The sequence below is a fragment of the Notamacropus eugenii genome, chromosome 1 (genome assembly GCF_028372415.1).
Source record: "Notamacropus eugenii isolate mMacEug1 chromosome 1, mMacEug1.pri_v2, whole genome shotgun sequence".
Taxonomy (NCBI): Eukaryota; Metazoa; Chordata; class Mammalia; order Diprotodontia; family Macropodidae; genus Notamacropus; species Notamacropus eugenii.
The window spans coordinates 552497429-552519701 of record NC_092872.1 but is presented as its reverse complement, the minus strand read 5'-3'; positions in this window follow the sequence as shown (position 1 = coordinate 552519701).

The following is a 22273-nucleotide window of genomic DNA, read 5'->3' as shown; positions in this document are numbered from 1 at the left end:
GCCCTTTTAGCTTCTATAAACCTCTGGAGTCCTATAATTCTAGGCTTAAACAAATATCAAAAATAAATTTAAAAAGAGAACATCAGATTCATGAAGACAGTGATTGCAGAAAAGAATTGAGGGATGAGGGATAGTGAAGTGATATTGAATCTTTAAGTCAGGCAATAAAGAAGACAATCTTCCCTCAGCTTAATATCTTTAGAGCTGTAAAGTTTACTCGTGTTTTCCTTCACAACCCTGTGAAGTAGGTCATATGACTAGTTGAATATTAGCCTATCCTGTATATATACTAATAACAGATGATTTCTATATGTCATGTTGAGGTTTACTAAGTAAGCCCTTTCCATGCGTGATTGTATTTTATGCTTAGAGGAACTCTGTGAGGTAGAGAGTTCAGGTGTTATTCCCATTTTACAGATAAGTAAACTGAAGCTTGCAGAGATGAATCGAATTCACATAGCAAATAAGCATCAGAGCCATGACACAAACATTGGACACCTCAGTTAAGAGGCAACATAGGACAGTGGATGTGGAATCAGAGGACATGAGTTCAAATTGTACCTTTGTCACTTACTACCTATGAGACCTTGAACAAGTCCTTCAAATTCTTGGGGTCTCAGTTTTCTTCTCTGTAAAATGGGTGGAGTTGGTCCCCATCTGGGACCATCTAAATCTGGGAACCTATTTTCCTGTGATTCTAAATCCAATTCTCTTTCTGCTATACCACTAGTACCTAAGATGATCGTTCGTAACTAGTGCTGCTATTGTGCAAAAATACTATATTCTGAGGGGAAGATTAAAAAGGTACGTAGCAAGGTGAAGAATTGGATAGGGCAGTGGGCCTAGATTCAGGAGGAACGGAGTTCAAATGCAGCATCAGACACTTACAAGCTGAGGCTCCCTGAAAAGTCACTTAACCAATGCTTGCCTCAGTTTTCTCACCTGCAATATGGGAACAATAACACTACCTACCTCCTGGACTATCATAAGGATCAAATAAGATGATATTTGTAAAGTGCTTAGCATAATCCCCAACACATAGTAGGTGATTAAAAATACTTATTTCCTTCCTTTCCCAAGTTGGGGGAGTCAGATGGAAGCTCTCAAGATTTCCCTGCATTACCACAAAAGGTATTGCAGAACAAGTCATAAAACCATGTGCTAGACCTGCCTCTGACACTAAGTTGCTATATGACCTTGTATAAGTCTTTTACCTTCTCTGAAGCCCAAGTTCATCCATTATAAAATGAGAGCATTGAACTTGATGATTTGATTTCTAAAGTGTCTTGATGATTTCACATTCTATGATTTTGCTGATTTCCAAAAAGTGTTGCAAAACATAGATGCAAATGCTAGTTAAAAACCCAAATAATTTACTGCCAGTTTTTTTTTCAGGACTAGTGAACATTATTCTCCTTCTCACACCCTACATTCCAATCAACTCGGTATTGTTCTAAATGGTCTTTTGCCTCTCACCTTCACGCCTCTTCATGGTCTGGTCTGTGCTCTGAATATACTTTCAGCTCACTTCTATGTTTTAGAATTCTTAGCTTCCTTCAAGGCTCAACTTCTGGGCCATCTCCTCTGTGTTCCTGATTTGTGGCCACCTGCTATTAGTACCCTCTTCCCATTCCTCATAGAACCAAGAGTACAGCTATCTTTCTAGGTGATACATCCTCTCAATAGACTGTATGCTTCTGTATAGCAAGAATGGTTTTCTGTTTTGTTTTCATATTGCCAGCACATAATATAAAGCCATACACATAGTAGGGGCTTAATGAAGACTGTTTGGAGTGGATGGCGAAAGACAAAGACCCAGAGACATGTAGAAAGATCATTAGTTTGCTTTCATTTGAAGGAATATTTTTCCATTTTGGAAAAAAAAAGACAATAGCACAAGGAATTTGGGTGACATTGACACAATAGAAACTTAATGCATGAAGTTTTATTATGGGATAACAGAAATTTGCCATCTGTCTAGAGTCAGTAACCTCAAGCTATAAAACAGGGGGAGGAATCTGTTACTGAAGTTTCTATCCAATTCTCAAAACGGTAAACTCCTTGAGGGAGGATATATCACTGCTGGGTTAGATTTGTACAGCAGATCTTATAGCTAGAATAGATGGGGGCTTACAGTGTGGTTTTTAGAGAAACCATCATCCAAAATCTTCCCAAAGCTTCCATATTTGAAATCGGTTTGAGTAAAGAACTAAACTTCCTTCATTAGGAAAAAAATGCAAATAAATTGCATAGACAAAATTGAGCAGAAGAAATAATATCACAAATAATATAAAGATACAAACATAATAATGATAATATTTATATAATACCTACTATGTAGGCACTGTGTTATGAGATTTTCGAATATCTCATTTGATCCTCACAGTTATTCTTATTTTATGAATGAGGAAAAAAGAAATCAAGTGGCTTGCTCAGGGTCAAATAGCTAATGAGTGTTTGTTAGAGGACAGATCAGGACTCAGGTGTTCCTGATTCCAGTACTAGAAATCTATCCACCATGCCAATTAGCTTTCTTATATATTTGTAGGCATGGGGAACCTGCAGCCTCGAGGCTACATGTGGCCTTCTAGATCCTTGGGTGCGGCCTTTTGACTGAATCCAAGTTTTACAGAATGAATCCTTTTATTAAGGGAATTTGTTCTGTGAAGTTTGGATTCAGTCAAAGGACTGCACTTGAGAACCTGGAGGGTCACATATAGCCTTGAAGCCACATGTTTCCCACCCCTATATGAATTATACTTTCATATAATTGGTATCAGATTTTAAAAATCCTGTATAGGTTTTGATATAATTTCAATGTAGAAGAGGGATATGGCTTGCTTTGATTTGTCCCAAAGGTCATAGAGTTACCGCCAATGAAAGATTTCAGTTCTATATATGGAAACACTATATTAAAGCTTTCCCCAAGTATCATGAGTATCCTCAAGAGGCAGTTGCTTAACGTCATGAAAGACCTTCAAGCAGAGGCTCGATTATTGTGGTGAGGGATTCTTGCTCAGAATAGATAACCTCTTGACACCCCTTCTTGTTCTGAAATTTCATGATTTCTGAGAGTAGACTTTGACAGCAGGGAGGGTGTTTGGCTTCTAAGGTCTCCTCCAGCTGTTTGTGGTTCTATGATGGAGCCACCACAAATGAAGGAAAATGTCCCCAGATATGCTGAAAGCTAATTTTGCAGACAGCACCAGTTTGCCTTAGACTGTCTGTGAAAATTCCCTTTCATAATCCTCACTTGTTCCCCTCCTTTTTAGGAAGGGGATGTGACACCCACTTTGGAAGCTCAAGAGGACAGGGCATATTCTACAAAGATCTCTGAAGAATAACTCTGTTTCCTTAGGCAACATTTTCTCTCTTTCTGGTTGTAGATCTGGGGCCTGCACCTTGTGCCATATGTTGGTTGTCTATGCCTTCATGATTCTAGCAGTATTAATGTGATAATTATAGCCTGTATTTATATATCCTTTCTTCCAAAGAGTTCTTCGTGCTTTGCAAGAATTATTTCTTTCATCCTCACCACAGTACTCTGTGGCAGAGATTATGATTGTGTTTTAGATATGGAATTTGGAGACAGAAAATATAAACAGACACAAGGAAGGAGAGTTCACAATTTACTTAAACCAAGGCTCACCCAGGGCTAAAACTTGAGTTTCCTGCCTATTAAACTAGACCTTGCTCTCCTAGTCTCTCTCATTTCCCCAGCCCCTGCCTTTACCAACATACCAGAGAATCATAGTTGTTAAAGTTGAAGGGACATAAAAAAATGCAGCTCAGTCCCCTGACTGGAGACATTTTGGGGATTACCATTACCACCAATTTCACAGATAAGGTATCTCAGGCCAGAGAGATTAAATAACTCACACAGTGTCTCATTGCTAGGTGGTGGTTCAACAGAGACTAGAAAACATGGTTCCTGCCTCTAAGTGCCAATTATTCCTTTTGCAATGCTCATGTTTGCACTGTTCATGTTGATAAAGATGTTTGTCTTTTCTTATCTTTGTCTTTATCATCATTGTCCATTTTAAAATTTAAGCTCCCAGAGTACAAAAAATACACCTATTTTCTTGAAATAGCTCACTAGCCAGATGATATCACTTCCTTGGTCGGCATAATAGCAGTAAGCAAATAATACAACTGATCCTAGGTAAGGTAGGTCCTTGGTTCTAGAACTGACTACACTGGGATTCATTGTGTGGTCATTACGAATACATGGGGTCTGATATGTTCAAATGATTTAAGAATGAAAAGTAGTGCCTCTTGCCAGTATCTGGAGCTTATGACACCGGAGTTCCTGCTATGATTTTGATCCAGGAAAACCTCTGTGTTAGGGGAAGATCAGGGCTGCTTTTTCCAAGATTCTTGTGAGCATTCTAATCTACGGATATATTACTCATTGTCCTTTTTGGTGTAATAACCCATTGAGAGATACCCAGCTGCCCAGTGTACTATGTTGTCCTTTTCCTACCCTTTGGGCACAATTATTTTAGTTGTGTCTGTTGGGCCTGGAGTCAGGAAGATCTAAGTTCAAATTTGGCCTCAGATACTTAACTTCGTATGTGACCCTGGGCAAGTCATTTAACCTCTGTTTGCCTCAGTTCCTTCATGTATAAGAGGGAGATAATAATAATAGCCCCTACTTCTCAGGGTTGTTGTGAGGATCAAATGATGTAATAGTTGTAAAGGACTTAGCATAATGTTTAGCTGATAGTAAGCACTATATGAATGCTTATTATTATCATTTATCATTATTATTGTTGTGGTTGGTACCTTCCTACTTGAGCATGATTGGTCCATCCTTATGTGTAGAGGTGAGTCTGTGATAATCAGCCCTTTCTAATACCACTTTGGCCTGAAATAGTCTGAGACTTTGCTCCACTGATCTTGGGGGGCATTTGAAGAACCGCCCATAATACCTTCAATGGCAGTGAGGAAGTTCATATGCATTGGCTATTGAGGAAGACAAATTCACAGTTATGCTTATTTATTTCATAGTGATCTGCACTGATGGAGAAGGAACCCAAAATGACATTCAAGTTATTTATTCCAATCCAAAAAAAATCCCAATAGAGCCTATTCCCTGTACTCCCTTTATCATGTATTCTGCTATATGAATGGACTTGTAGCTACAATGTTATGAATGTGAAATATGAAGTTAGGTGGAAGCCTGCCCTTCCACCAGTTGCTTTGGGTGGTATCACCATCTTCCTCCATCTCTTTCCCCCCTTACTATACTCATCATACTTTTTTTACTTCTGTATTTCTCTTCCCCCATAAATGCAGACATCTCCTTTTCTCCTTGAATTATTTCATTTGCTTCACTTTACCTCCTTTTGCTGAATCCTTATTTAATAGCTTTCTACACAGCTCCCAGGAATGTAAATCCTGCTATTTTATCTCATTAATAACCTTTTTCAAAACCCAATCTCCTTTGTCTAATCATATTAAATTAAAAGTAACAGAAAATTTACTTTTGTTAATCTACTTTCCATAATTAGCTAACCACTTGCTATTCCCACAGATTGTTCTAATATTTATGCCTTAGGGGGGAAAATGTATTTGTTAATGCTAGACATTTCCCACAAACCCAGCTTTCTATAATCATCACCACCAACTGAAGCAGCTATTAATTGTTCATATTTGCAAGATGTTTCTCTGGACATCCTTTTTAAAAAAGTTGAATAGATATGATTCTTGTGATGGTAAAATGTTACCACCTAAAATAAACAAAGCAGAAAAAAACACTGAAATGGGAAGCAGGTGCCCTGAGTTTGAAACCCAGATTTCAATCCTGAATCATTCAACAGGGACACTCAATTCCTGTGAGGTTGGCACAGAGATTAGAACCCTGAGCCTGAAGGGACAAAGACTAGAGTTCAAATATGGCCGCAGGTGCTTAGGGCAGCTAGATGGCTTAATGGATAGAGCACCAATCCTGAGTCAGGAGGACTGATCTTCCTGAGTTCAATTTTCCCTCCGACTCTATTTGTGAGGCCCTTGGCAACTTAACTACCCTGTTTGCTTCAGTTTCCTTATCTGTAAAGTGAACTCGAGAAGGAAATGGTAAACCATTCCAGTATTTTTATCAAGAAAACCCCAAATGGGGTCATAAAGTGTTGGACAGGATGGAAACAACTAAAAACCAAAACAACAAGAATAGTATTAATAACACCTTCTAGGCTTGTTGTGAGGATAAAATGAGATGATAATTGTGAAGTGCTTAGCACACTGTCTGGCACATTGTAAGCTCTATGGAAATGCTAGCTAAATTATCATCATCATCATTGTTTTTGCTGTGTTATGTTTGTAGTTACCAAGTTTAGGGTAAGAAAAATAGCTTGGGTCTTTCCCTCGCAAATGAGGAGTCTTTTCTATCCTATAACCTTGGGACTTCAAGCCAAGAACTGGGGAACACGAGGGGCCTCTCCCCTTATTGCCCCACACCGCAAACACTAGGGAATGTTGTAGAAAGACAGATAGAGATCTACTTTATTCCCTGATATTTCTGGCAAATTTCACATCTTACTATCAGTTTAAATGCTTAAAAAGAGAAAATGAAATGACAAAATAGTTTCTGCAATTTTTAAGATATTATAATTCATTCAAAGCATTTAAGTATGATGTCATATATATGTACATATGTAAGAACATGTAAAGAATATAGATACAAATTTTATAAATACTCTGTGTGCTCATATATATATATATATATGTATATATGTATATGTATTAATCTGATCTATGTTCTCATTGATATAGGGAGTTCCCAATGATAAATTTTCTCTGTTATTGTAGATTAGCTCTTTCTCTCCAATTTATAATCCTAGAGAGTTGTCTGTAGTACCAAAAAATTAAGTGATTTGACCAGAATCAATATGTACCTGAGGGGGCACTTTAATGCAGGGCTTCCTAGCTTGGAGGCCAATTATCTATCCAATAAAATATGCTAACTCTCATTATTATTTATTATTGTAATTTTATAAAATTGCAGACTAGAGAAAGACAAGGCCCTTAAGTCTTTGCACTGAAGAGTGCCTACAGCCCTTAGGTCCTTAATCTTCCTCTACTGAATACCATTAGCTGTGTAACCTTGGACAGATCATTTAGTTTGTCTTTGTCTGAGTCCTCTGCTCTGTTAAATGAAGACTTTTCCAGATTACATCTAAGTTTCCTTACAGCTCTAAGTCTTTTGAAGTCTTAGGAAGAATTTTAAGAGTTCATCAGGTACAAAATATGTAAGCTTCTCCACAAAAAAAATATCAATTCATAGAAGCTTAGACAAAGCTGGAAAGGAATTTAGAGGTTATTTAAGTTCAGTACAAAGTATTAAAGCCTGTCTAAAGCAACCTCTGTTCCCTTCTACCAACTATCAGTAGTTCATTAGGAAATCAGGATATGGCTAATGAGTAACAATACTATGAAACACGTTGAAAAATAAAATCACCAAACATCAGAAAGAAGTGAGAAGATGATGGTGTGGTGCTTAACAGCTGTTCATCTTTTGTTTTCAGAGAGGACCAGTGATGTCACGCTGACTTGCACATGAATTGGATTTAAGTGAGGCAGAGTTGTGCAAAATCTTTAGCCTCACTCTCTTTCCCTGAATCATCAAAGTCCATTGGCAGAACAAAAGTCACAGAAGTAACTGGTGATGGCCCAGGGTGCAGAAGATGACTTGGCATCTTGAATATCTGTCTATGCTCTTACTGCTACATAGCACTTATTTCAGCAGAATTCATTGTTGTTGGAACAAATGGTTTTCATCTGTCTATTTCACTGAGGGAAGTCTCCGCATGGTTGGAGTACACATTCCCCTAACTCACTGACATGTTTCAGGTCTGACACATAGTAGGCACTTAATAAATGTTGGTTGACTATCTTCCTGTTAGGAATAAGAATGATGATATTTAGATCTAAGGCATCTAATGCCACTTCTAAGGCATATCTGGAAGAGACTGCAATATAGTTCTTATTTCTTCCTTGCAGTATGTTTGATTCACTATATTCTTCACCTGAGAGACTCTCCCACTTAGAGTTATTCCAGAAAAGTTCTACAACTCAGTTGAGCCCTCCCCACTTCTGGAAACAGATGACCAAGTCAATCAAAAATGTATTAAGCACCTACTATGTTTTAGGTTCTGGGCTAGGTTCAGTGGCATGCAATGACTAAAATAAAATTTTTGTCTACAAGAAGCTTTCATCCTGTTTTTTAACTCAGTTCTCTTCTGCTCCCTCCACTGCACGTACATGTATAATTTTCTCAGAGACTGGTCTGTCCCATCCAAGAATTTAATTCAGCAACCATTTATTTAGCACCTACTATGTTCAAGGGACATAAATGCTACAGACAGAAGAAAAAAATCCTCAATAATCAAGGAGTTTACATTCTCTTGGTGAATCTTTTTTTCATAATTTTTCATAATACATACATGTATATATATGTATATATGTACACACATACACATATACACACATATTCAAAGAATATAAGTAATCTGAGTGGAGTATGAAAATACTAAAAACTAGATGCTTCAACATAAACTTCTGTCTATTAGTATCATTAGATCAGCTAATATTAAGCATTCCTAATTCCCTTATATAGGAGAAAGAAATGGCAGATCACTCCAGAATCTTTGCCAAGGAACTCCCCATCCCCCAGCCGTGGGGTCATGAAGAGTGAGACATGAGCGAAACAACTCTCTGTTTGATTTTTATTCATAGCTCTGGGTTAATTCAAGGTCTACTTCTTTGAAAACTTTTCCGTATTCCAATTTCTGATGATTTGATGGTTCTGAGGTACCACTGCTACGATTATTCATTCCCTCCTCCAGTGCAGATTTCACCTCACCCATGTCTTTTCATACCATATGATTGCTATGTAAATCCTTCTCCAAGTCCTGTCCTAAGGATTTATCAACCTTATGTGCCATAGCACTTCCACTGAGTCTCTTGATATTTTGTGGATACCAGTGTAACTCTCAAACTGACCCTCTATTTTCAATGAATCATCCAGCATTCATTAAGCACCTACACTGTGTTAGGTACTCCTGCATACAAAGAAAAAAGAAATAAAGATAGTTCCTTTCCTCAAGAAACTTAAATTCTATTGAGGGATGCCAGTATAGAATCTCTTGCTACATGAAGCAAAAAAGTCTTTAAGGACTTTACATTTTCCTAGACCTGTATGCCTTTTTGTTTAAATAGTGGGCTGTTTTAAGCTATTTTAGACGTTGCTATTTAAAACAAGATCTTTGCATTATTTGAAGTATTTGGTCCTGGATGTAAAATTCTATTTATAATTTAAGGAAAAATCAAGCACCATGCTGATATACATAATAACCTTGGTAAAAGAATATGTTTGAGTGTTTTTTTAAGGATTCTATATTCTTCATTAATTCAGTTAGCAAATACAGCCCCATCTGAAACCAGGTATATCTGGCAGATGGGCTCAAAGTAGTAAACTGAGTGTATCAATAGAGTTTGCAAGCTGGTGAATGTTAACTGCCTGAGTTATTTTTGGGCAGTTCAGCAGATTTCTGCTTTCCATAATAAGTGAATTTTCTCTACAGTATTTTAAATTTAACTGAATTTCCCTGAACAAAATAAAGTTACTCAGATGAACAGCTATTAACTCTTTACCAAATGAGTTACTTTTAATTACCAAAATTCAAGAAAAAGAAAAGAAGGTCAATGTTAGTGAAAGCTGATAAATTCATCTCTAACCAGTATAAAAATTAGGATCTCACCATGATACAAAACTATCAATTGGATCTATTATTCTATTAATCTAATAGACTGTATATTCTTGAGGTAAGAGTGACTATGAAATTTTAAATCAATACTTGTATTTCCCCTGCCCCATGTAGTACTGTATACAGACTGGATATTTAATAAAGGATTGAAGTTGAAATTGACAAAATTATTAGTCCCACAAATGAGCAAAGGTTGTTGGTTACAAAATGGAAAATGTCATATTTGATAGACTTTGCAGGCATCTGAGGTGTTGTATTTTTACTCATTTTCTGAACAAATTATGAGATGTTAGAAACATTTAAAATGCAAATTTTCCACATCTTTATGCTTATCAAAAACACATACATTTCTGCTAGGGCACACAAGAGCCCTGGTCCAAGAGTTAGGTGGAAGCAACCTGTTAGATAAAGGAAGGACTAGAATATTTGGAGTCTGAAGCAACCAATCAATCCACACACATTTATTAAGTGCTTTCTTATGGGCTGGACACTGTGCTGAGCATTGAGGTACAAAGGCAAAAACATGAAGTAATCTCAAACTTTTAAGGAGATTACTTTTGACTATGGGGAAAGGGAGGGATAAAGGAAAACCTATACATGTGTAACCATGTACAAGATAAATTATAAGGTATAAATAGGAAATATTAGCATATAGGAGTTCAGAAAAGACCTCATGTGGGAGATAACATTTGAATTGGTCTTTGAAAGAAACTGGAGATTCTCAGAGGCAGAACTGAGGACAGAATACATTCCATGGATAAGAGACAGCTTTGGGAATGCAGGGAAAAGGGGGATAGAATTCTGGGCTAGAGGAATAGCACAGAGATCAATCTAAGTATAAGAGAAGTAATGTGTTATAAGTCTAGAAAGGTAGATTGGAGTCAAGGGCTTTGGATGTCAAAATGAGGAAGTTGCATTTGATCTTGAAAGCAGTGGGTAGCCAATGTAATTTATTTAGCAAATCAGTGACATAGTGAATCCTGGCAGATGTGAGGCAGAAGATTTAAAGATGCAAAAGACTAAAGACTTGGCAGCTAGGTGGTATAGTAGATGAGAGCATTGGGTTTGGCATCAGACTGAGTTCAAATCTGGCTTCAGGCACTTACTAGTTGTGTCTCCTTGGGCAAGTCACTTAACCTTGTTTGCCTCAGTTTCCTCAACTGTAAAATGATATGGAGAAGGAAATGGAAAAAGACACTATAGTGTCTTTGCCAAGGAAATCTGAAAATGATGTCACAGAGTCAGATGTGACTAAAATGACTGAAGGACATCAAACAGGTCTGGATTTTATTCCTGACATTTTTTTCTTATAATACATGTGTCTTTGGCAAGCATTTTCCATCCCCAGACCATTTAGGGAAGATGGAAGCTAGGAGGTACAGTAGATAGAACTCTGGGCCTGGGGTCTCAGAAGAGCTGAGTTATTCACTAGCTGTGTGACCCTGGGCAAATCATTTTAACCTTTATTTGCCTTGGTTCCATCCACTGTGAAAAGGAAAAAAATAATGATATCTACCTCCGAGGGTTGTTGTGGGGATAAATGAGACAATATTTTTAAAAGCACTTAGCACAATGCCTGACACATAGTTATTCAATCATTTTTCAGTCCTGTCTGACTCTTCATGACCCCACTGAGGTTTTTGTGGCAAGGATACCAGAGAAGTTTGCCATTTCCTTCTCCAGCTCATTTTAAAGATGGGGAAACTGAGGCAAATAGGATTAAGTGATTTACCGAGGGTCACATAGATCATAAGTGTCTGAGACCAGAATTAAACTCAGAAAGATTCAGTTCCTGACTCCAGACCTTGTACTTTATCCAGTGTGCCACCTAGCAGCCCACTGACACATGGAAGGCACGATATAAATCTTCCTTCCTTCCTTCCTTCCTTCCTTCCTTCCTTCCTTCCTTCCTTCCTTCCTTCCTTCCTTCCATCCTTCCATTTCCTCTCTTCTTCTCTCCTTTCCTTTCCTTCCTTTTGTTCTCTTACATTTTATGAAGCTAACAATTTACTTTTAGACTTCAGTTTCCTCTTCTTTAAAATGAGGAGGCTGTGGACAAGATGATCTTCTAAGGTCTCTTCTGGCCCCAAAGTTCTATTGTTTTGTATTGTGTAAGGTGACTAATTTTAGCTATGTAAATACACATGTTCTTTGGTACTTCTGTGTTTAATTACATTACAAAGTTTGAAGTACTGATTTTACTTTTTGCCATCTGGCAAATGGCAAATGATGGAATGCTATGACTCATACTAAATGTTATTCCTTCAGTTTGACTTTTTTTCAGATAGAATTATTAACTTAAGTAAGCCTTGGTTGACTTTGATACTTAACTGATAGTAGGTAAAGATGTAGTTACAGATAATATTGATCACATGGCCCCTCTCCCATGACATTTCTATGACTTAAAGCTCTGATTTCTAATTCTATAGGAAGAAAACCTCTGTCTTCGGATCAAAGATTCCTTCTTTCAGTCACACATAAAAAAAAATATACAAAACATTTAGCCTATAGCCTCAAGGAATCAATCAACCTAGATTCATGAAGCATTACTAAATGCCAGTACTACTGTACTGTATTGTATTAGACAAAGAAAAAAATCTTAAAATATCATAGGAAGGTTAAAATATACTAATAGAGAAATATAACATGGGTTATAATATAAGTACATAGTTTAATGCTTCAGGACCTTGTGGATTTTGTCAATGGACACTCTCTCCACTGACAGAAATTATAACACTTCTACGACTAAGTAGAGAGACTTTAGAGTGTTTCTATGCCTCCCCCCAAAGCCTTTTCAGTTTAATAAGATCTTTCATATATTTTGTTTCTCCTAGTTCAGTGTTTAAGGGCATAGGGTCCCTTGTAGATCAAGAGGAGTCCAAGGACAGGATATACTAGAGCCAGTTTGAATCAATTTGAGAGGGTCAACTGTTAAATTTCCATTGTGAGCATCTCAGAAATCACATCTCAGAAATCAGTAAATGTTACAAATCAGGGCTTAAGTTCTTGTTTCCAGAGTGTTTAGACTTGATAAAATTTGAAGAAAAAGTTAATGTAAAGTTAAGAGCATATTGGGTGTGTTTTTTTCCTTCTGAGAGCTTCTTGTTAAACTTTTACCATCACACCACTGGATTAGAATCTTTGACGTACATGAGGTTGATTCACCAATTTCTAGGGTTGGAAGGGAGCTCATTGGCATTCTAGTCTGACTTCCTCTACAACATACCCAATGAGTAGTACTCCAGGCTTTATTTGAAGACCTCCAGAGATTGAGGACCCACTATTTCCTGATGCAGACCATTTTTCTTTTGGATAATTCTACTTGCTAAGAAAGTTATTCCTGACTTCAAATCCAAGTATTCCTTTTTGCAATTTCTACTCATTGTTCCTAACTATTCCCTTTGGGGTCAAGTGAAATGTTTGCAAACCTCTTCCATATGAAAGAGCATTTCAAATACTTGAAGACTAAAAATCATGTGACCCCAAGTTTTTTTTTTTTCTTCTTTCTCTAGATGCCCCCAGTTCCACTAACCTAATTATACTTACTTAACAATTAATAAGTAGTTGAGGTATAGTGGAAAGAATATTCACTTTGGAATCCTAAGCCATCTCTTCTCTGATTCTTAGTACTTATGTGACCTTGGACAAGGTATTTAACTTGCTCAAATATCATTATACTCATTTTAAATTTGAGGTAATTCATCTAGAAGGATTCTGAGGACCTTTCCAAACGTAGATTTATGTTCCAAAGAGGAGTAAACAAATAAATAAAGCAGAACCTATTCCAGGACAGGACCCCTGAAGCATTAACCCAGCTCACGATATACTCAGCATTTGATCATACATTTAGAATCATAGAGCTAGAGAGACTTTAGATGCCATCAGGTCCAACCTTTTCAATTTGCAGAGGAGAAAATTTAGCTACAGAGGTGTTAAGTGATCGCCCAATCTTACAAAACTACTAAGTATCTGAGGCAGTTTTTTAATCTAGGAATTCCTGGCTCAAAGAACACTACCGTATCCATTTCCTCCCTCAGATCTCATGGAGATCACAATTCTTGTAGTTTGTGGTCTGTCACTGGCTTAAATGAAAATCAGGAGCTACCTTTCTTTACTAATTCCACCACCAGTGCTCTTTTAAAACTTCCTAGGGCACCACCTCCTCACCAGTAATGATCCCCAAGATTACTTTGCCATGGATTCCTTCTCCCAGGGACACTCCTCTCTTCTCTCCCAACCTCTTACAGATACAGGATGATATATGTTCTTTCCAGATAAAAATACACCAGGTGTTGGACTATCCTCTTCTCTCCTCATCCTCTTATTGCACCACTGCTTTCCCAGCACTTTTGGCCTTTCACCCTCCACTCTCTACAACACACGCCTACTATTGTCTTCTTTACCTGCTATTGCCCACCCTCTTCTAGGATGAAGGGATTTTGCCTTAAGGTTCTAGTTATGTGATCAAATGCAGAAAGGATTCATTGCAGTCAGTGGGTAAAAGGAAGCCTTCAGGTTTTCACTGAAGTGATTTCCTTTAGCACTTTAAATTTTCCCCATGCAAATTCTACTCGTTCAGTCATTTTTCAGTCATATCTGACTCTTCATGACCCCATTTGGGGTTTTTGTGGCAAAGATATAGAGTGGTTTGCCAATTCTTTCTCTAGTTTATTTTACAATTGAGGATACTGAGGCAAACAGGGTTAAGTGACTTGGCCAGAGTCACACACCTGGTAAGTGTCTGAGGCGAGATTTGAACTTAGGAAGACAGATCTTCCTGATTCCAGGTCTGAGGCTCTATCCACTGTACCACCTAACTGCCTCTAAATAAGAATATATATATTTGGTCCAAAGAATGTTTGGAAAAGAGAAAAGTTGTATTTAGCACCATAGAAAATGTCTTTAAAAAAATCAAAACCAAACCTTGTTTGGAAATTGAGTATTCTATTTTTCATCTTCTTTAGAATAAGGAGTTATTTATTTCACATTCTCTCTATATGTATCATTTTGTATGAATATATAGGAGTCAGTCTATGATTTAAACAGAATAAGAAACTCCTAGTTAAAAATAATCCCTCCACCAATGAAGATGGTCAGCTACTCTATGCTATATGAGAATTGAGAATTTCCTTGACTAGGGGCACTGAGAATTAAGGATCATGCTTCTAGCATGTGTCAGAGACAGGATGAGAATCTAGCATATTCCTCAGTTCAATTATGACCTTCTATCCACTCTGCCTCTTTTCTCTCATGGAATAATAATTCCTATTTATTTAACACCTTAACATATTTTAAAACCAATGCCTTTATGTTGTGTATATATGATAAGAGGTGGGCTAGTACTCTAGGAAAAGTACTAGATCTAGAATGAAAAGACCTAGTTAGATATTCAGTCTACCTTTTATTACTAACATGATCTTGCACAAATAGTATCTCTCATTTAGACAGTGCTTTCCAAATATTATTTCTCTTGAACCTCACAACAACACTGGGGTGGGGGGTAAGGTATAATATTTTCTCCATTTTACAGATAAGGGGAAACAGAGAGACCAAGGACCAGTAACTTGTCCAGGGTTACATAGCTAATGTCTGAGACCAGATCTGAATACAAATCCAGCACTATTCACTACTCCACCTCCTTTTGGAATCACTTCCAATACCTAAGTCACAGTTCTCTCAGCTATAAAATGAAGAAGGCTCATTTTAACATCTTTTTTAACTTCAAATCACCGATCCCGTCATACTGTCATTCCTATTTTACAGTTGAGGGAACTGATTTTCAGAGACATTAAGTGACTTGCCCATCATCACAAAAGGAATGCTAGATTTATTCAGGGGACCTGAATTCTTAAGAATCCAATAACGTAAATTGTCTCAAAATCATTTTTATGTATTTTCTTTATAAAATGGAGTTGGACAAGATGAACTCAAAAGTCCCTTGAAACCTTAAAACTATAATCCTATGATTCCTTTTCTCAGAACCAAGTTCAGTTCCCCATCTAGCCCCTGGCTTCTCTGTGAATTTCTAAGTTTACAGGGACTACTGAAGAGCAGTCCTCAGAACTGCTTTTGAAAAAATTAACAGAACTGCCATCAAATCATCATTAGACTCCAAACTGAAAATCTGCAGCCACTGGCATCTGCCTTGTGGATTCCATTCTCCCCCATGAATGTACACATAGCTCTTGGCTCCTCTCAGAAGCATTGAAGCATAGATTTCTCAGAGTTCCAGTCAACTCATCTTATGGCAAGTCATCTCCCTCTGCAGCCTTAACCCAGAGATTCTGAGCCTTGCTTGAGTGACTAAATTGGCCATAGATCTTTCACATATCCTCTAATATTATTTCAAAGTTCCATTATCACACAAGGAATCACCAGTGAGGAAGTTATAGCAGTTTACACAGCATGACCAGATGACACCATTTTATACCCTTTGGATCTCTCTCTCTCTCTCTCTCTCTCTCTCTCTCTTTTTCTTTCTGTCTTCATTGGCACCACAGTAAAACCCAAATATTGCTGAATTGCTAGGTGATCAATTATGTATCATCAAAAGCTGTTACTCCTCCAAGCATGTGTTGACCACTCTACACTCCTTAATAAATTTTGAGATGCCCAAATTCTGCCTGTTGTCTGATAAAACTTGTTCTGGAAGAGATAAAACCACGAAAGGGGAAAGAAAAACTCACTAACAATGCCTTTAAGGGGTACATTGCTATTACACAGTAATAGGAGAAGGGAATAATGTACCCTCTTTATTCGTTAAGTTTTAATCATTCTGGAGTATGCAGGGGAACTTTCCAGAATGGTGAACTATATGTGTGTGTGTGTGTGTGTATATATATATATGTATGTATGTATGTATGTATGTGTATATATATATATACATATGTATGTATATATATATGCATATATATACATATATATATTTCTTTAAAGAGGAGATTATTGAATTGAAAATAATTCAAGCCCCAAGAAATTGGTACTGTAGTAGAGTGGTGAGACCATCCTAAGGTGACCTGATGGCATTCTATGGAGTGACCCAGGTTGCCTTCTGGTAAGGGTGGCAGTTTTTATGAACACAGTGTCCAGGAGATAATTGTCTCTCTTAATATGAAACTTTGCAGAATGAATGGCTTTATCTATATTTGAGAATAAGCCCCACTGTCATTGTTTAGGGACATTGAAAAAACATTACTTTACTCCACAGAATGCTTATGAGAGTAAAATGGAATAATTCCTGGAAAATTCTTTGTAACTTAAAATTTAAATAAAGACCAGTTATTGTGAGATAAAATATTGATGTTATTGAGCTCTGACATCAGATTTAAAAGAATCTGGATAAATAGAGAGCATATCTATGGCACTTTTCATTTTGCAAAGTGCTTTACAAATTTTTATCTGATCCTTACATCTACTACTAAGAAGATGCTATTGTTGGTTTCACTGGACAGAATAGGAAATTGAGGTCAAATGACTTACCTATGGTTACACATTAAGTTTCTGAGGCAAGATTGGAATTTAAGTCTTTCTGATTCCAAGTCCTGCACTCTATTCACTGCACCACCTAGTTGCCCAGAGATTACAGTCCCAAATGTCTTCCAATAAACAGCTTTGTGTCCATGAGCAATCAACACTTTAGCTGGGCTTCACTTTCTCCATCACTTCCATGTACCCTATAAATGAGCTATTCTGGCCTACTTCTTGTTCCTTGCACATGATAATCTATCTCTTACTCACCTTACCTTTGCAGTAGCTATTCCACATATTTAAATATTCTACTTGTTAACTTCCACCTCCTGATTGTCCCAGTTTCCTTCAAGGCTTAACTTAAAACTTACCTAGTGGAGGAGGCTTTCCCTCACATCCCCAGACCCATCTGCTAGTGCCTTCCCCTCTGTCATAGCATCTTACTGAATCTGTATACATGTGGTATATAGCCAGTTATATTCATGCTGTCTCTCTCATAAGAATGTGAGCTCTTTGAAGTCAGGGTTTTTTTTTAACCTTTCTTTTCCCCAGAACTTAGGAAAGTATCTGACATAGAAAAAGCTTAATAATTTTTTTTATTAATTGATCAAAGAAGTCATATTTATATCAGATAATGGACAACATTGCGGTGTTACAGTATTTCATTACTTTAGAATTAGGAATGACTTCAAGCTTTCCAGTCCAAACTATTCTCAAAAAAAAAGAAACCCTCTTATGAAGTACTCAGTAGCTGTCATCCAGCCTCATCCAGAAAGAAGCTTAGTGGAGGCACTCACTCCACTTTTGGATAGCTTGTTGTGAGGACAATCAAAGCACTCTAGAGATGGAGAGATTCCTTTCACTTCTCACTTCCCAGGGTTGTTGGAAGACAGGACTCAATAAAAAAATAAGGTATCATATCAAGCTGGAGTACGTTTATCTGGGTGATTGGTAAAAAAAAAAAAAAAAAAAAAAAAGATTGGCTATCTTTGAATACCTTACTCTACTTGAAAATTCATCCTTGAAAAACAATCAGTTCTTTCTTTTCTTTTTAAATTTATTTATTTGTTTTAAGTTTTCAACATTCATTTGCACAACATTTTGAGTTCCAAATTTTCTCCCCATCTCTCCCCTCTCCTCTCTCTCCTACCCCAAAATACTGAGCATTCTGATTACCCCTTCCACCAATCTGCCCTCCCTTCTAACATCCCTCTCTTCCCTTATCCCCATCTTTTCTTTTGTCCTGTAGGGCAAGATAAATTTCTATACCCCATTACCTGTATTTCTAATTTCTCAGTTGTATACAGGAACAATACTCAACATTTGTACCTAAAACTTTGAATTTCAACTTCTTTTCCTTCCTCTCTCCCCACCCATCCCCACTGAGAAGGCAAGCAATTCAATATAGGCTATGTATGTGTAGTTTTGCAAATGACTTCCAAAATAGTTATGTTGTGTAAGACTATATTTCCCTCCATTCTATCTTGCCCCACATTTCTTCTATTATCTCTTTTGACCTTGTCCCTCCCCAAGAATGTTTACTTCTAATTGCTCCCTCCTCCCATTTGCCCTCCCTTCCATCTTCCCCCCACCCTGCTTATCCCTTTCTCCCCTACTTTCCTGTATTGTAAGATAGGTTTTCATAACAAATTGAGTGTGCATGTCATTCCTTCCTTGCACCATAATTTTTAAATTGTCTTTCCTAGATCTATTTTCCAGGTTAGTTGTTTTTCCAATGAGATATTTCACATTATCTTCCTTTTTTTCATTCTTTTGGTTTTGTTTTGTGATTTCTTGGTTTCTCATAAAGTCATTAGCTTCCATCTGTTCCATTCTAATTTTTAAAGAACTATTCTCTTCAGTGAGCTTTTGGATCTCCTCTTCCATTTGGCTAATTCTGCTTTTTAAAGCATTCTTTTCCTCATTGGCTTTTTTGAATTTCTTTTGCCAATTGAGTTAGCCTATTTTTAAAGGTGTTATTTTCTTCAGTGTTTTTTCGGGTCTCCTTTTGCAAGTGGTTGACTCTCTTTTCATGATTTTCTCGCATCTCTCTCATTTCTCTTCCCAATTTTTCCTTTGCCTCTCTTACTTGATTTTCAAAATCCTTTTTGAGCTCTTCCATGGTCTGAGACCATTGAATATTTATTTTGGATGTTTGGGATACAGAAGCATTGACTTTTATGTCTTTCCCTGGTGGTAAGCATTGTTCTTCCTCATCTGAAAGAATGGGAGAAGATACCTGTTTGCCAAGAAAGTAACGTATAGTTTCATTTTTTTCCCCCTTTTTTGGGCATTTTCCCAACCAGTTACTTGACTTCTGGGTTCTTTGTCAAGAGTAGGGTATACTCTGTAAGATCTCAGTTCCTCCAACATGGCACAATCAAGCCTGCACACTGATCTTGGAGCAACCAGAAACTTTTGTGCCCAGAATCTGCAAGTAGTAGAATTTCCTTTCCACAATAGCTTTACCTCCAGTTCTGCCATGCCAGCACTCAGGGCTGAGGTTCAGATAAGCTGCCCAATTCCTCTAGGAGTTTTACGATGAGGACTCCAACAATAGATGTTGGCTGTTGCCTGCTGTGGGAGCCACTGCTACCTACTGAGGCCTCTGCCGCCACCTGGGGCTGTAGTTATGGGGAGGGAGGGAAAAGGGGGAAGGGCAACCCTACTCCCTTCTCAGCCAGCTGAAAAAGCCCTCTCATTGACCTTTGGTGCCTCTGGGTGGAGGGATCTGTGAACCCCTGCTGCTGCCACTGGGGATACCGTCCCTGAGGTCAGCTCCAGTCCACTTCGCTGCCCTGGGAATTCAAGACTGGGCTGGGCTCTGCTCCTTGTCTGGTGCAACAAACCTTTTCCATCAGCCTTCCAGGTCTCCCTGGGCTGGAAGTCTCCTCCACTCCATCGTTCTGTGGCTTCTGCTGCTTCAGAGTTTGTTGAGAGTCATTCTTTACAGGTATTTTATAGGCTGTGGGGGAAGAGATAGAATATATGCATCTTTCTACTCTGCCATCTTGGCCAATCAGCTCTTTCTTTAACTGATTAATATTTTGGTGCTTTCCTTCATTCTGCCAACCTTATTGCTTTTCTATGTCACTTAATGGTTTGGGGAACCATAGTTCAAGCTCACTGAAATCACAAATACTGTTCCCACTTCTCTGCAAACTTCCATTGTTAACTGAGTTTGATAAGTTTTCAGAATTGAAGAATCTCAGATTTCGAAAGAATTTCAGACTCATTTTAGTACCATTTGTATCACATCAAAATTTATTCTACAACATTGCCATCAAGTAGACATCTAGTCTTTCATTTCATTGAACATTTAAGAGCCTCCAACATGTTCAAAAAACACCCAGAACCTACCCTAAGATGGTCTAAGGATGCAAATACAAAAGTGAAAACAAAGTTATTCACTGCCCTTAAGGAATTCACATTTAGCCCATTTAGGAGTTCATATTCTACTGATCTTCACCTGAAGACCTCTAGTGAAGTGACCACCCACTATCTCCCAAGGCGGCCCATTCCACCTTTGGCCATCTTTGATTGCTAAGAAACTTGCACTTCTGTTGCCCCCAAATCTTCCCTCTTGTTCCTGGTTTTGTCCTGTGATAAAATTATTGACAATTTAATTTTCTCCCCTTTAAGTGTTTCTGAGACCAAGCAAAACAGATTCAATCCTTTTTCCACATTATACCACTTCAGATATTGGATATAACGTATCTTCCCCAAAGCTTCTTTTTCCTATGCAAACTATCTCCAATTCCTTCACATAATGTCTATATGGCATGATGTGCTACTCACCTTTCGATTGTCTTCAGCTGATCACTGAATTTCTTAAAAGGTAGTGGTCAGAACTGAACAGAATAATCCAAATGTGGTCTGACTAGGCTGTAGCACAGCCTTTGCTCTGGATACTTTACTGCACAATACAACCTAAGATCACATTAGCATTGGCAACTGCCAAATTCAAATGATGCATTTTATGCTTGTAATGCACTAAAACTTTCAGATCTGTGTTTCCCCAATCCTATATTTTTGAAATTGTTTAACCTCCATTGTAGATTTTTGTACTTATCTTTAATGAATGTCATCTTCTTAGATTTGGTCCCTTGTTTTAGCCAGATGAGATCTTCGGTATTCAGCCTATCATCAAAAGTTAACCTATACCTCTAGAATATATTTCTTCCACAAATCTAGTTAACATGTGATCTATTCTTTTGCTCAAGTAACTGATAAAAATATTGAAACTCATGTAGCAAAGGACAAACTTTTGGGGGATTCAATGGAAACTCTTCTAAGTTAGCATCAGCTTTTCCATAACTACTCTTTGAGTCCCGTGATTCAACCTTTGGCAACTCCACCCCACTGATCTGCAGTCTAACCCCTATGTCCTTACCTTATTTACCAGAAATGTGACCAAATACTTTGCAGATATCCACGAAAACATAATTGGCAGCATTCTGTTGATTGACCAATCTAATAACTGTTGAAAAAGAAAATAAGAGGAGTATGTCATGACTTACCTTGATGAAGCTATGCCATCTCTTTGTGTTTGTTGTGTCCACTAGTTATCTCACCAGTGTATTCTAAATTTGATTTTTTTTGCTGGAAATTGAAGTGAATCTCAGCACATTATAATTGGTAGACTCCTGGTAACCATTACCTGGTTCCCTATCATCTACTTTTCAGAGATTTATACTGTTTTGTAATTTCCAGTCCAAAAGTTATTCTTCTTGGCAGAGAATCAAGAAGTAAAATAGAGTTGAGCAGCTCTTTCTTTCTTGCATTACCTTTATCCCAGCAACTCTTCCCTTTTACTTGCTGTGCATAGAATAACCAGGGCACAAGGCCTAGAGTTTCCTGGTAGCATTACTTGTGTTTACCTCTCTTTCCTTGTCCAGGAATACCATTGATAACTCATTTAGATCTTTGTAATTTCATAATTTGTGTTTTCATACCTGTTTCAGTAGCTTTTTATCTAGGATCCCTCCCCTCAGTCATTCCTATTGCAATCATCCTGTATATAAAAATTGGTATTTAAA